An 11750-nucleotide genomic window follows, 5' to 3' on the forward strand; every position below is an offset into this window, starting at 1 on the left:
CGTTGCCAATATCCTTACAATTATAAAATAGTTATATTATATGACTCCCAACTATAGAAATATGTAAAAATCAAAACTGAAAAGTAAAAGAAAGTAGAAAACCAAATAGTGACTTGTGTTTTAATTCATATTTTTAAGAAGCATAAAGAACATTAATTAGAGAATTAATAAGGAGACATATAGGGGAAGAAAAAAAGAGTCCAAAATCAATCTAAATTCCAAAGTCAATCGTTGTAGGTCATACAGCTTATTAACAAAAAAGGTGAAAATTAAAAAATATTTTTTTAAGCATTAGTATATACTGTAACGATATTGTAAACCGAGAAACCAGCTAATTCCGGAATGACTCAAATAACACACCGCACGACGTCTAGAAGGTTAGCGAGAATCTTCTGGAACAGCGTTCTGCCGAGTATATAAGAAGCCGCATCGCCGAAGTCAGTTGTCAGTTTACCGAAGTAAAGTTCGGAATATTGGCGCAAGATTTAAACAGTTGTAAATATACACATGTTTAGTCAAACTTTATTGGAACTTAGAGTTTATGTAATCGACACAGAATTGAGTGACTTATTAGTTATGAACACTTGATACCAAGTAATTTATAGAGTAAACGGGGAACAAGGGATGAACATCCCCGTTGCTTCCTCCTAAATTCGCCATTGCTAGCTTTTAGCCCGAGTCATTAAAAGTTGAGGACCAATCATAAACCGCATCACACATTGTCGTCGCCTTAAGTATAATTATATTATAAAGAAATGACGAATAAATTTTCTCGTAACAAACTAACGCATATCTAGATAATAAAAATGTCTATAACGGCAATCTTAAATGAAATTAGAAACTGAAGAAAGATGATGCGACCCAACCAAACAACCATATAGAGCGGGGATCTCGAGCGCTTTATCGAAAGTTGACCTACAAGCCGAAGGCGAAGGTAACGAAGAAGACGTGGTACCACCAGAAACGTTATTGCGAAGAAAAACACTTGTTTCATCGAAGAAGAAGAAGAAGAAGAAGACGTGCGTTGGCGTGGGCGTACGACTCGGGGCATCACCTTCTCGCAGGTGCGATATCCCGAAGAATTCCATTTATTTGCATTTGCCTAGTCATGTGGAGAGCTGGAATCAATTATTGTTGTTGTTGCTGCAACGAACGGGCCTTTATTTATAATTATTTTCTTCCCAGGGTCTCGGCAGAGACACGGGATTAAAAATGATGGATAGCGGTATGGGAGTATGTCGTTTGCAATAATTTCTTGGATCTTGAATTCTATGTGTGACGGTTTGCTGAGAGTGCATCATTGCGTCTTTTCCTTTTGATGCTTATTCAGCTATAACATTATTATTTCCTGTTTATACTTTTCCGATCCATTGATTTTTTTAGTAAGATTTTATATTATGAACCGTTTCTTGGTTATAGCTTATTTACCTTATCTTATTCCACTGCTATATTGATTTAAATGAACCTTCTTGTTCCTCCTGTGTGCGGTCTTTAATTTTAGTTTTGAAATATACCCTGTCATCATAAATACATGGTATTTGTACATATCTACACCTTTAATAGAATTAATTAAAAGTCACTAGAAGGGCAAATAAAAAAATTTTCTGCTTTTCTTCAATTTAAATTCAAAAGATGTTAAATAGGGCATTTCTTTTTAACGTTATATGAAAGGGACATAGAAATATACTCTTTAGGGGTGCAGGGTTATTTCTCTTTAGGCTCTAGCTCTGGATCCCTGAAGATAAACTGATATGTTGAAAACCTGTAGAGTATCGAACTTTTCTTTATTTATGTCATCTCACAACTCCGCTACGAGAATGGATTACTTCTTCAATTAGGTTAGAACTGGTAAAAGGTTGTTAATATACCAAAAATTAACCAAAAGAACTTATTTATATTAAATTTAAAAATTATCTAGATGTGTAAAAAAAAAGATAAAATCGTCTGCAAAATACGGGTATACAATACCTCGCCTTGCCTTTAAGAAACGTTCCTAAAGACCTCTCAGAATGACTTTGCAGTTTTGACATTTATGTAGATGCTTAAAAATTGTGGAATACGATATGATATATAATTATTTTATCTCTTACTATTATATCTTTTAGACTAACAATTATTAAGAACATTATATTTTCTGTAAGTTAATAGTGCACAATAAATAGATATGATTTTCTCAGAATCTTTCATTTTTTAAATGCTTTTTTAAATTTTTTAAATGCTAAAACTTCTCTTGGGGCTTCTGACAAGCATATTTAAAAGCTTTCATCTGCAAAACGTAAACTGAATTACAAAATCTGCTAATTTTGCAACATCTGTACGAAGATTATTAGAAATAGTCCATTAATACATACAATCCATTAATACATGAAATTCAAGCAACACCTTTAAGTTCATAGTTGAAAAGCTTATAAAGCAATATTTGGATGATAATCGTAATTATAAGAGTTGAGGAAATCAGGAAATATAGACGACGCTACATTTACAACATTCAGGACCAAATAAAGCTAGTAACCATTCAAAGACTAACTGAATTTGGTTGCAATGTTGTCTTCAATGTTTACTCTAAAAAAAACTACTATCTCACTAATTTAGGCAAAAAGTTTTGGCATGTTAATGGCATAGGCTAGAGCATAAATTGCACGATCCGAGAGGCTCCGCACAACCTTCATAGAGAAATCATCTATTAGACAATGCTAGATAAGTGTGTATATGTCGAATGGAATATGTAGGTTTGTATACCTCTTGGAGATCTGTAGCAGTTACATAAAGACGTGAATCCTGTATAAAAAAATGCCGCATGTGGTATAAAGAATTTGGAATTAAGAAATTTAAGGTCTCCATCGGTCTTATGGTTAAAACCATTAGTGTGACACTCAAATCACAAAACAGTCTTATCAATAATGAAAATTCTTTATTTTACTCTCGACACACACACGTTTCGCTAACGATGTTAGCATTATCAGGAGAAGATTAAAATTACAAGTTTTAATCTTGTTGTTTTAGTAAACATTGTTAGTGTTCTGATATACAAATTTAACAAAAACATGTGATCAATATTTTTGGAATGTTGTATATACAGGGTGATTCCGCTTAAACGTGATAGAGAATTTAAAAATAAATAGACTTTCATTATGAAATTTTTCTCAGAAATGTTTAGTAACAAAGATACAGGGTGTTAAAGTTAAGAATAACTATTTGTTTATTTATCATAGCTTTTAAACTACCAGCTCAATTTTATTTAAATTTCGCATGAAGGTTATTGTAGTAAATATTCAATTACTGATGAAGCCAATTTTTAAAAAAAATGCCATGTACAGAGGAACTTGGTCCTTTTAAGTTACTCCTGCAAAATTATGATTTAAGGCACTGTTTTTAAAATATCTTAATTTAATTGTTCAGAAACGTTACCTAGTTAAAATGCTGAAAAAACTTTGAAAAAAAAAAGAAAATTAGGCTCGAATCTTAATTTAAACCTGTCAAATGTAATAATAACTTGGGGTTACTTTTGATCATCTTTTATATTCAACTTTTTTACAAATCCAAGCCCGATTTCCTTTTTTATATAAATTTTTGCAGGTATGTCTGAACAATTAAACTAAGATATTTAAAAAAAGTGCCTTAAATCATAATTTTGCGAGAGTAACTTTTTTTTCCAAATTAAATGGAGAATCTTACAGTTGACTTCTTATAAAAAAATATTTTATCACCTCGCAGATTTGAGGCAACAAAAGACCAATTCCCTCAGTATGTTACTGGCATTTTTTTTTAAATTGGCTTGATCTGTAATTGACAATTTACTACAATAACCTGCATGTGAAATTTAATTAAAATTGAGCTGGTAGTTTAAAAGTTATCTAAGTAAACAAATAATATTTTTTTAACTTTAACACCCTGTATCTTTGTTATTAAACATTTCTGAAAAAAATTTTATGATGAAACTCTATTTCTTTTTAAATTATCTATTACGTTTTAAAATTAATGGCGTTTAAACTGGACCACCCTGTATAATATATGTAATATAATCTGCAAAAAAAATATAAAGCAGTGCAAATTTCAATAGGCTCTCTTTTTTCGTATGTTTGGGGTAATAAGAAATATTGGATTACGCCTATATTTAAATTTTAATAACTATAATTTGCAAATATTGCAAACTAGCATATTTTACAAAGCACAATTAATAAGATAAAAATTTTACTATTATATCTCCAATAAACTGTTTTATACCACTTTTCCAACTTCAGACTTTCTAGAAGATACAGAAATTTTAGTAAAAGATCTGATGGGTAAAATCTTGCCCAAGTTGTCTATTCTATAAAACTCTGTAAGTCTCAATTTAAAAATGTCATTTAATTAATTGAGTAAATTTGATCTTTGAACTCTAAACTATAATTATCATTAAATATCAGTAATTCATTCTTCATTAACTTCATTATTTAGCTTATTTAATTCAATTATTTCATGAAAATATTTATATTTTGGGTTAGTATTTTCAAAGCTATGATATTTATTCACAACATATTGTAACAATTGTTAACACATTGTAGAACTCTGTTCAGTTCTGTTCTACCTCCCTCATTAGCAAAGGAATACATGTAATATTAAAGTTAATCAAACAAGGAGCTATGCATTTATCGTCATTTAATATTATGAATACACTTGGTTCCTTTGGTAAAATTGGGGAAGCAATCCAGTTTATCTTATGGTTACTGTCAAATAAACAAAAAGACATTGACGGTCAACTTTATTTTCTTGATATTTTAATAAAAAAAGAATTACAAAATTTTGCAGCTGTGTGGTAAAAAGTTTATACGATCGTGTAAATATTATTTGTAATATTTGTAATTGTTATTCCTGCTTTTTTTGTGATAAAGTTAGAGAATAGCTAAAAAATTTAAATGACTATTTTTAAACCACAAAATATATTACGATATATATTAACAAAGACTAAATCTCTTAATGAAAATAAATCAAATAAAAATGTTATATATAAAATTCTTTGTCCTTTTTGATTTTCAAAAATTAAAAATTACACAACATGCATTCGACAATAACCATAGAATAAACTGTACTAAAATAGAAATCACTGTTTTTCTATCGTCTTTTGTCTCAAAATCTGCAGATCCACTTTGAGTATAATATTAAATTATGTATATATTATTATACTGATTTCTTCACAGAAACGAAACTTTTATAACTTCTTAGCTTCACGAATACAAACATCTAACTGAATTCTAAAACAAATCATCGGTATATAAGTCTTTAGTATCTTTTCCATACCCTTTTTTACCTACTTATACCGAACTAAGACTTTTTGAAAATTACCTTAAAAATATAGAAACAAAAATAGTTGCAGGTATATTATTATTAATTTATAATTAGGTATTATATTCTCGACTTATAGCGCTACTTGGTGTTTTAGGAAAATTTCTCTGAAAATTATATACTAATAAAAGAAAAAATATTAAACGTAACCAAAGAGGAATTGTGTTATTTTAGTCTTCTAGGTGCGTAACTGGACTCCCCAGACGTAGTGACCGAATTTTACACAAAAGGTCCTTATTGCCATAAGAGATTAGCATTGATTTATTAGATCTGTGGTACGACTATAAGTTCAAAGCTTAAATTATTATTAATTAAGTGGTAAGCATAAAACCACTCTGATATTCTTTAAAAACAAGAGAAACTCTGTGACAAATTAAACGCAACAATTATTCAAAAATTAATTTTTTTTGCAAAAGGAAAACTAAGTTAGATCTTCGAGTATGTATTCCGATATGAAATGTTCGGTACAGCCCGAAGGCAGAAGAAGAAAATCGCAAAAGCGGTGCGGATGAGGGCGCGGCGCGACCGAATATAAGAAGAAGATGCGACGAGACGAGCGTGGCGATCGCCGGTCCCATCGTCCGCACGGCTCATAATGGCCCACGATTCACCTTTGAGCCACATTTTAAATTGAATATAATTATCAATTACGGTTCTGCTCTCTGTGATTTTCTCAGCGGATTAATTATTAGACGACGCGATAGAAAAGGCCGTTCGTTCTAGCTGTTATCGCTTTTTAATTAGAACGGCACGAACTGAACCCTTTTATGATGATGTGATGTGCCTTTATTATTCTCTTCGTTTCGCTGTCACTTTTTTAAGCCTTAAACTAGATACGCCTATTTTTTTCATGGTCTACTATAATACCTATCCCATATCTGAGGATAAATGGTGAAATTATTGGAGATTTATAATAATAAATATTATTTTCTTTTACGAAGTATTCTATTTTCAGATCTATCTTCTTTTCCATTACATAGGAAACACAATCCTTCTGTTGTTCGATACTGGTCTCTGGAAATTAGCATAGAAGTTTCCAAAAAAGTTTCTGTAAAAAATTAAATGTTTGGGCTGGTATTTTGGATGACCATATTATAGAGCTATTTTCTTATGGTACCTTAAAATCCCAAAAATACCTTGAGTTACTCACTGCAAAACCAAGTACTTCCTATTAATTATTTAAATCATTCCTGATTTAAATCTGGATTGGTCTATTTTCAACATGATGCCTGTCCTACTCATAATGCGATTATGGTAAATTTTTAATAAATAGTTCTCCTAACTGCCTTATTAATACGACTGGTGATATGAAATGGCGTCCACGACCTCAAGATTTATTCCGAAATGACTTATTTTTGGGGTTATCTTAGCAAATTTTATAACGGAGTTATGGTAATACTGATATTCTAAGATCAGTTTTTCATCCGAATCCAGTTACTTTAGCAATATTTTGCTTTTTCAACCCATTAAACATGATGTAATCAATGTTGAAGAGCTCTGATTATGACACTGAAGAGTGTTTTACCCTCTATCAAAGCCGTCTTAAAATCTGTGAATATAAAATCAATTTAAGTTTTAATATTTAATGAAATATTAATGAACTGGGAGATTATGGGGTAGTGAATACAGGGTATTTGATATTTAATGCCGACATAGAGCTCTTCAAAAATTGTTTATATTATTTTTTTTGGCACTTGTTCCAATATAGGAATAGATTCATAACAAAAGACCTTACTAATATAGCATCTAACCAATTATACCATTGAGCAGCATAACATTATTCTTGTGTCCGATCTAATTTCCAAAAAAGAGATCGGGGATATTACATAAGGTTACGCGCTTCTCATCCTGGAGTCAATGAAGGACATTTTGTTTAAAGACAAAACACAGGGGATTAAATTATTAATCGATAAGGAAAAAACCAAAGGATCACCAAGTAATGAAAATTATTTAAGAGTGAATGTACTTTCTACTTTTGAACACTTTCAAACATTTTTGGAAATCGGTCTTCATTTGATCATTCGCAATTACGCACGCCATAAGAAAAGTCAAGTACTTTCAATTCATTATGACTGGTTGTCACAATCACATATGTATGAATCTTTGATTCCAACTTTATGTACATATTTCTTAAATTTACTGATAATTTCTCAAATTTTAAAATTAATTGGTTGTTCAAAATTATGCCCGTTTTTTAAGTTATTGAAACTGATTGTGAATCGTAAAGTATTAAAAAATTTGACGCCTCACCAGTAAAAATAGAAGCACAGTCTTTACACTTCTATTGCTTATAACGTAAAAGCGGTCAACGTCACTTTAGTCATCATGGATTTTTATAGCCACCTGGTTTGTTTAACAATTTAAAAAAAAGTCCAAAAATAATGATTGGTTCTATTGCGAAAACGCGACTATTTAGATATTTAAACATAGTATAATAAATTAAAAGAATATTTTATCTAAACCTATCTATTTTCTGAATTAAATATTTAATAAAATACAGAAACGAATTCAAACAGAGAATTTGAAATGCACTATTTGTCTTAATTAGTTTTAAATGCCTCTCTATACTATAAAACCAATCTACTTAAATATGCCTGCATTAGAATCTTTAAATGAGGTAAAAATAATAAATAAAAAATAGTAAAATCGAGTTTGAAAAACAAAGAAAGGACTCTTCTACAGACAATGTAATACAATTCAATTCTAATACTCCACATACAGCAACAAATTTCACAGATCCAACTTTCTATTTTATAGATTATTTAAAATTCCTTTATCTCCCTAAGCATTTAATAGAGAACTCTGCTTAATTGTGCAGGGCAATTGCTGAGACGTTTTTTCCTATAAAAACCATAATTAAGATCCAGACCAGAGATCAATTCAAGTCAGAATATTGGCGCGATTTTTTAATCGACATAAATAGAAATAAATAAATATTTCTAGTAGTCTTAAGTGATCCTGTTGAGTTTGTACGTATAAGATGAATTAGTTATCAGTACAAACACCATATTATTCATATGGATAGATCAACTAGTACTTACAGATCTATGTCATATTTTAGCAACATTTCAACGCGGCTTGCAAGAATCTTTGCACCGTTCATCATCGTTTGCGCCTTCTGAAAAACAAATTTCTTGGCACAAAAAGGAACTTGGTAAAAATTAAAGGGAAATTAAGTGGTCCCTTTGCTATCTTTCGGTATTTATAACCTGGAATTAAATGCCCAGATTGCCCGGAAGAAAAATTTCTCAGCGCTTCAAGGAGCATAAACATTAATTTTGAAAACATCACAGTAATGACAATATCAAAATTGGTTTTCCACCGAAAGGTGACATTAAATTATTGCATATAGAGTTGACAAGAGTAAATTTTTAGAATTAAGAATTAGATGTTTAGAAACTCTTGAATTTACTAAAAAGTCCGGACTTGAGCAACAACCATTTAGGGCTCATTTCATTTTTAACAACCTAGTTAAATAAGCTTCTGTTTACACCCTTTATATTCATTTTACTTTTGTCTTGCTCATTTTTAACCTACCTAGACTGTGTTTTTATAAATATGTTGCCTCACTCTTAAGCTAATCAAAATTGCCTACCTGTCATGTAAATTGTTAATATTTTTTAACTTTTTCGAATGTATGGATATCACCAGTAATACCGTTTCTTTAAATATAAATATGATTATTTTAATCATTCTACTAGTCATCATAAGTATTTGTTCTGTTATTGTCCGGTGTTTTTTTTGTATTTTTAATGTGTACGCGAGATTTGACGCTTTTTTTTCTAAATTTTTTTTAGGTCTGATTCCCTTAAACTTCTTATTAAATTGACTGTGATACTGTGAATTTTGTTTTGTTTAATGTTATAACTTAAACAATAAGTACCTTTATTGCCTATGGATGATTTTTTAAAATTAATTCTGATAGAACAGTATATTTATTTATTTATTTATTTCTTTATTTTCTTAAGGATACAAACAGGTAAACCCACTACAGTATCCACTCATAAATATAGAAGCAAATATAAACCTGCAAACACTAAAGTTAAATACACTTAACAATTGCTAAACCAGAAAAAGACTATTAAATTTTAAATACTAATCTGTAAATACTAATTCCTACACAAAAGACGAAGACTGGGACACGAATTATAGTAGCTCTCTCTTCAATACACCTCTCAGGTTTTTCTGGGTTTCAAAAAAGAGATCTATGTTATTATAAAATTTTGATAATCTCATCATTCTACACAGTGGAGATGACTGATAACTGTTAGTATTTCTGAAAGGTAAATTAAAAAGATCACTAAGTCTTAACTGTCGTGATGGAACATTAAACCACAGTCTAACTACATAGTCTAACCACAGTCTAACAGTTGAAATCTATATACTTTGATTAAACCTCAACCCCTGCATCAAACATGGACAATCCACTTTATTATTCAACAGTTTATGCAAAAATAAAAGGTTTGAAATTTTTCTTCTGTTGTCAAGAGTAAGTATACCAAAATGTTTTCTTATATCACCTATATCACCTAAGTCATTAGTAACAATATTTAAATTATCCCTATAATAAAGACACTTTAAAAATCTGTTCTGCACAAATTCCAATCTATCTTTATAAATTAAGTAAATCGGATTCCAAACAACACACCCAAAACTAAGCTTGCTATAAACAAATGCATAATATAAAAAAATATAGGATCTAGAGGATTTCAAAATTTTAGCCTGCCTATTAATAAACCCTAACATTTTATACGCACTTAACACTAAGGTATTAATATGTTTATCAAAAAGTAACTTCTCGTCAAAAATGATTCCCAAATCCTTCACATCTTGAGCCCTTTTAAGATCAACATTATTTATATTATAATTAAATTGGATTTTTAATTTATTTTTAGTAAATGAAATAAACTGACATTTTTCAATATTTAAAAGAAGGCAATTGATCCGACAGTATTCAACAAGGCTTTCTATATCCTCTTGCAGGAGCTGGCAGTCTTCGTGTGATTTTATAGGTCTATAGAATTTAAGATCATCTGCATAAAGCAAAAACTCCGAGTGTTTAAAACATTTAAATATATCATTTATAATTATTATGAAAAAAAGGGGGCCAAATGAGATCCTTGGGGCACCCCCGAGGTTACATTAACTATTTCGGAGTTTACGCCGTTTATGCAGACTGTGAACCTTCGATTTGAGAGGTAAGATTCAACCCATTTTAAAAGAAAACCACCCACCCCAAAGCTAGTTTTTTTAGCAAAATTGAAATGTTAATTTTATCGAAGGCCTTGCTGAAGTCCGTGTAGACGCGATCAACCTGAATGCGTTTGTCCATATTGTTCTTTAAAAATTCAAGATAGGTGAGAAGATTGCTGTCTACAGAACGGTTTGCAAAAAACCCATGTTGTTCAAAAATCAGCTGTCCTTTCACCAACTTAAAAAAATATGTATATAAAAGTTTTTCAAATAATTTTGCAAATATACTGAGCTTACTTATTGGACGGTAGTTGGCGATAATATTTTTTTGTCCGTTCTTATATATATAGGAATTACATTGGAAACCTTCCACGCATCCGGAAATTAACCTTGTAAAAGCTCATATGATACGAGAGCCCTCTAGAACAATTTTTGCCAAATAATGAAGGTATGCCATCAGGGCCTGCACCCTTTTTAGGATGCAGATCATTAATTCCTGCTACAACCTCATCCAGTTGAAATTGAATTAAACCTAGATTATTATGTGTCGTGTTACTGTTATGGTGATTATTTGATACACTTGGCGCTACAAAAACTGATTTAAAATACTCTGAGAATAAATCGCTAATTTCTATTGAGGTGGAGGCTTCAATATTATTATATTTCATAACTGAAGGTAAGCCAGAATTTCCCCTCTTAACAGATATAAGTTTCCAGAAAATTTTATTATTTGTTGATATTTCGTCCTCTAAAAAGGATATATAATTGTTAAAATCACGTTTTATTAGCCCCTTCGACTTATTAATAATATATATTAATAAATATCAGATGGGTTTTTATATATTTTCCATTTTTTGTGGAATTTATTTTTTTTCCTTAATTACTTTAATAGTAGCTTTTGAAAAATAATGAGGGTAACCACTACTCTGATGGATAAGTGCGACCTTCTCTTTGATTATATCCATTAAAATATTATAAAATTTACTTAGATTTATATCAATATTAACACTAGTAAGAATAGTATCCCAATAAATTTTAGACATTTCATTATTGATTTCCTCAAAGTTTGCTTTTTTATAATTAAAAAAACTATGTTTTGGGTTTCTTAAGGATTTAAGAATATCTAGGCAAAACAAAAATTCAAGAGCAGGATGATGGCTATCCTCTTTAACTGCTGGGGCTGAACATTTTATAATATGACTAATATAGTTTTTATTACAAAGAATTAAATCCAA

This window comes from Anthonomus grandis, chromosome 8 (assembly GCF_022605725.1).
Source record: "Anthonomus grandis grandis chromosome 8, icAntGran1.3, whole genome shotgun sequence".
Classification (NCBI taxonomy): domain Eukaryota; kingdom Metazoa; phylum Arthropoda; class Insecta; order Coleoptera; family Curculionidae; genus Anthonomus; species Anthonomus grandis.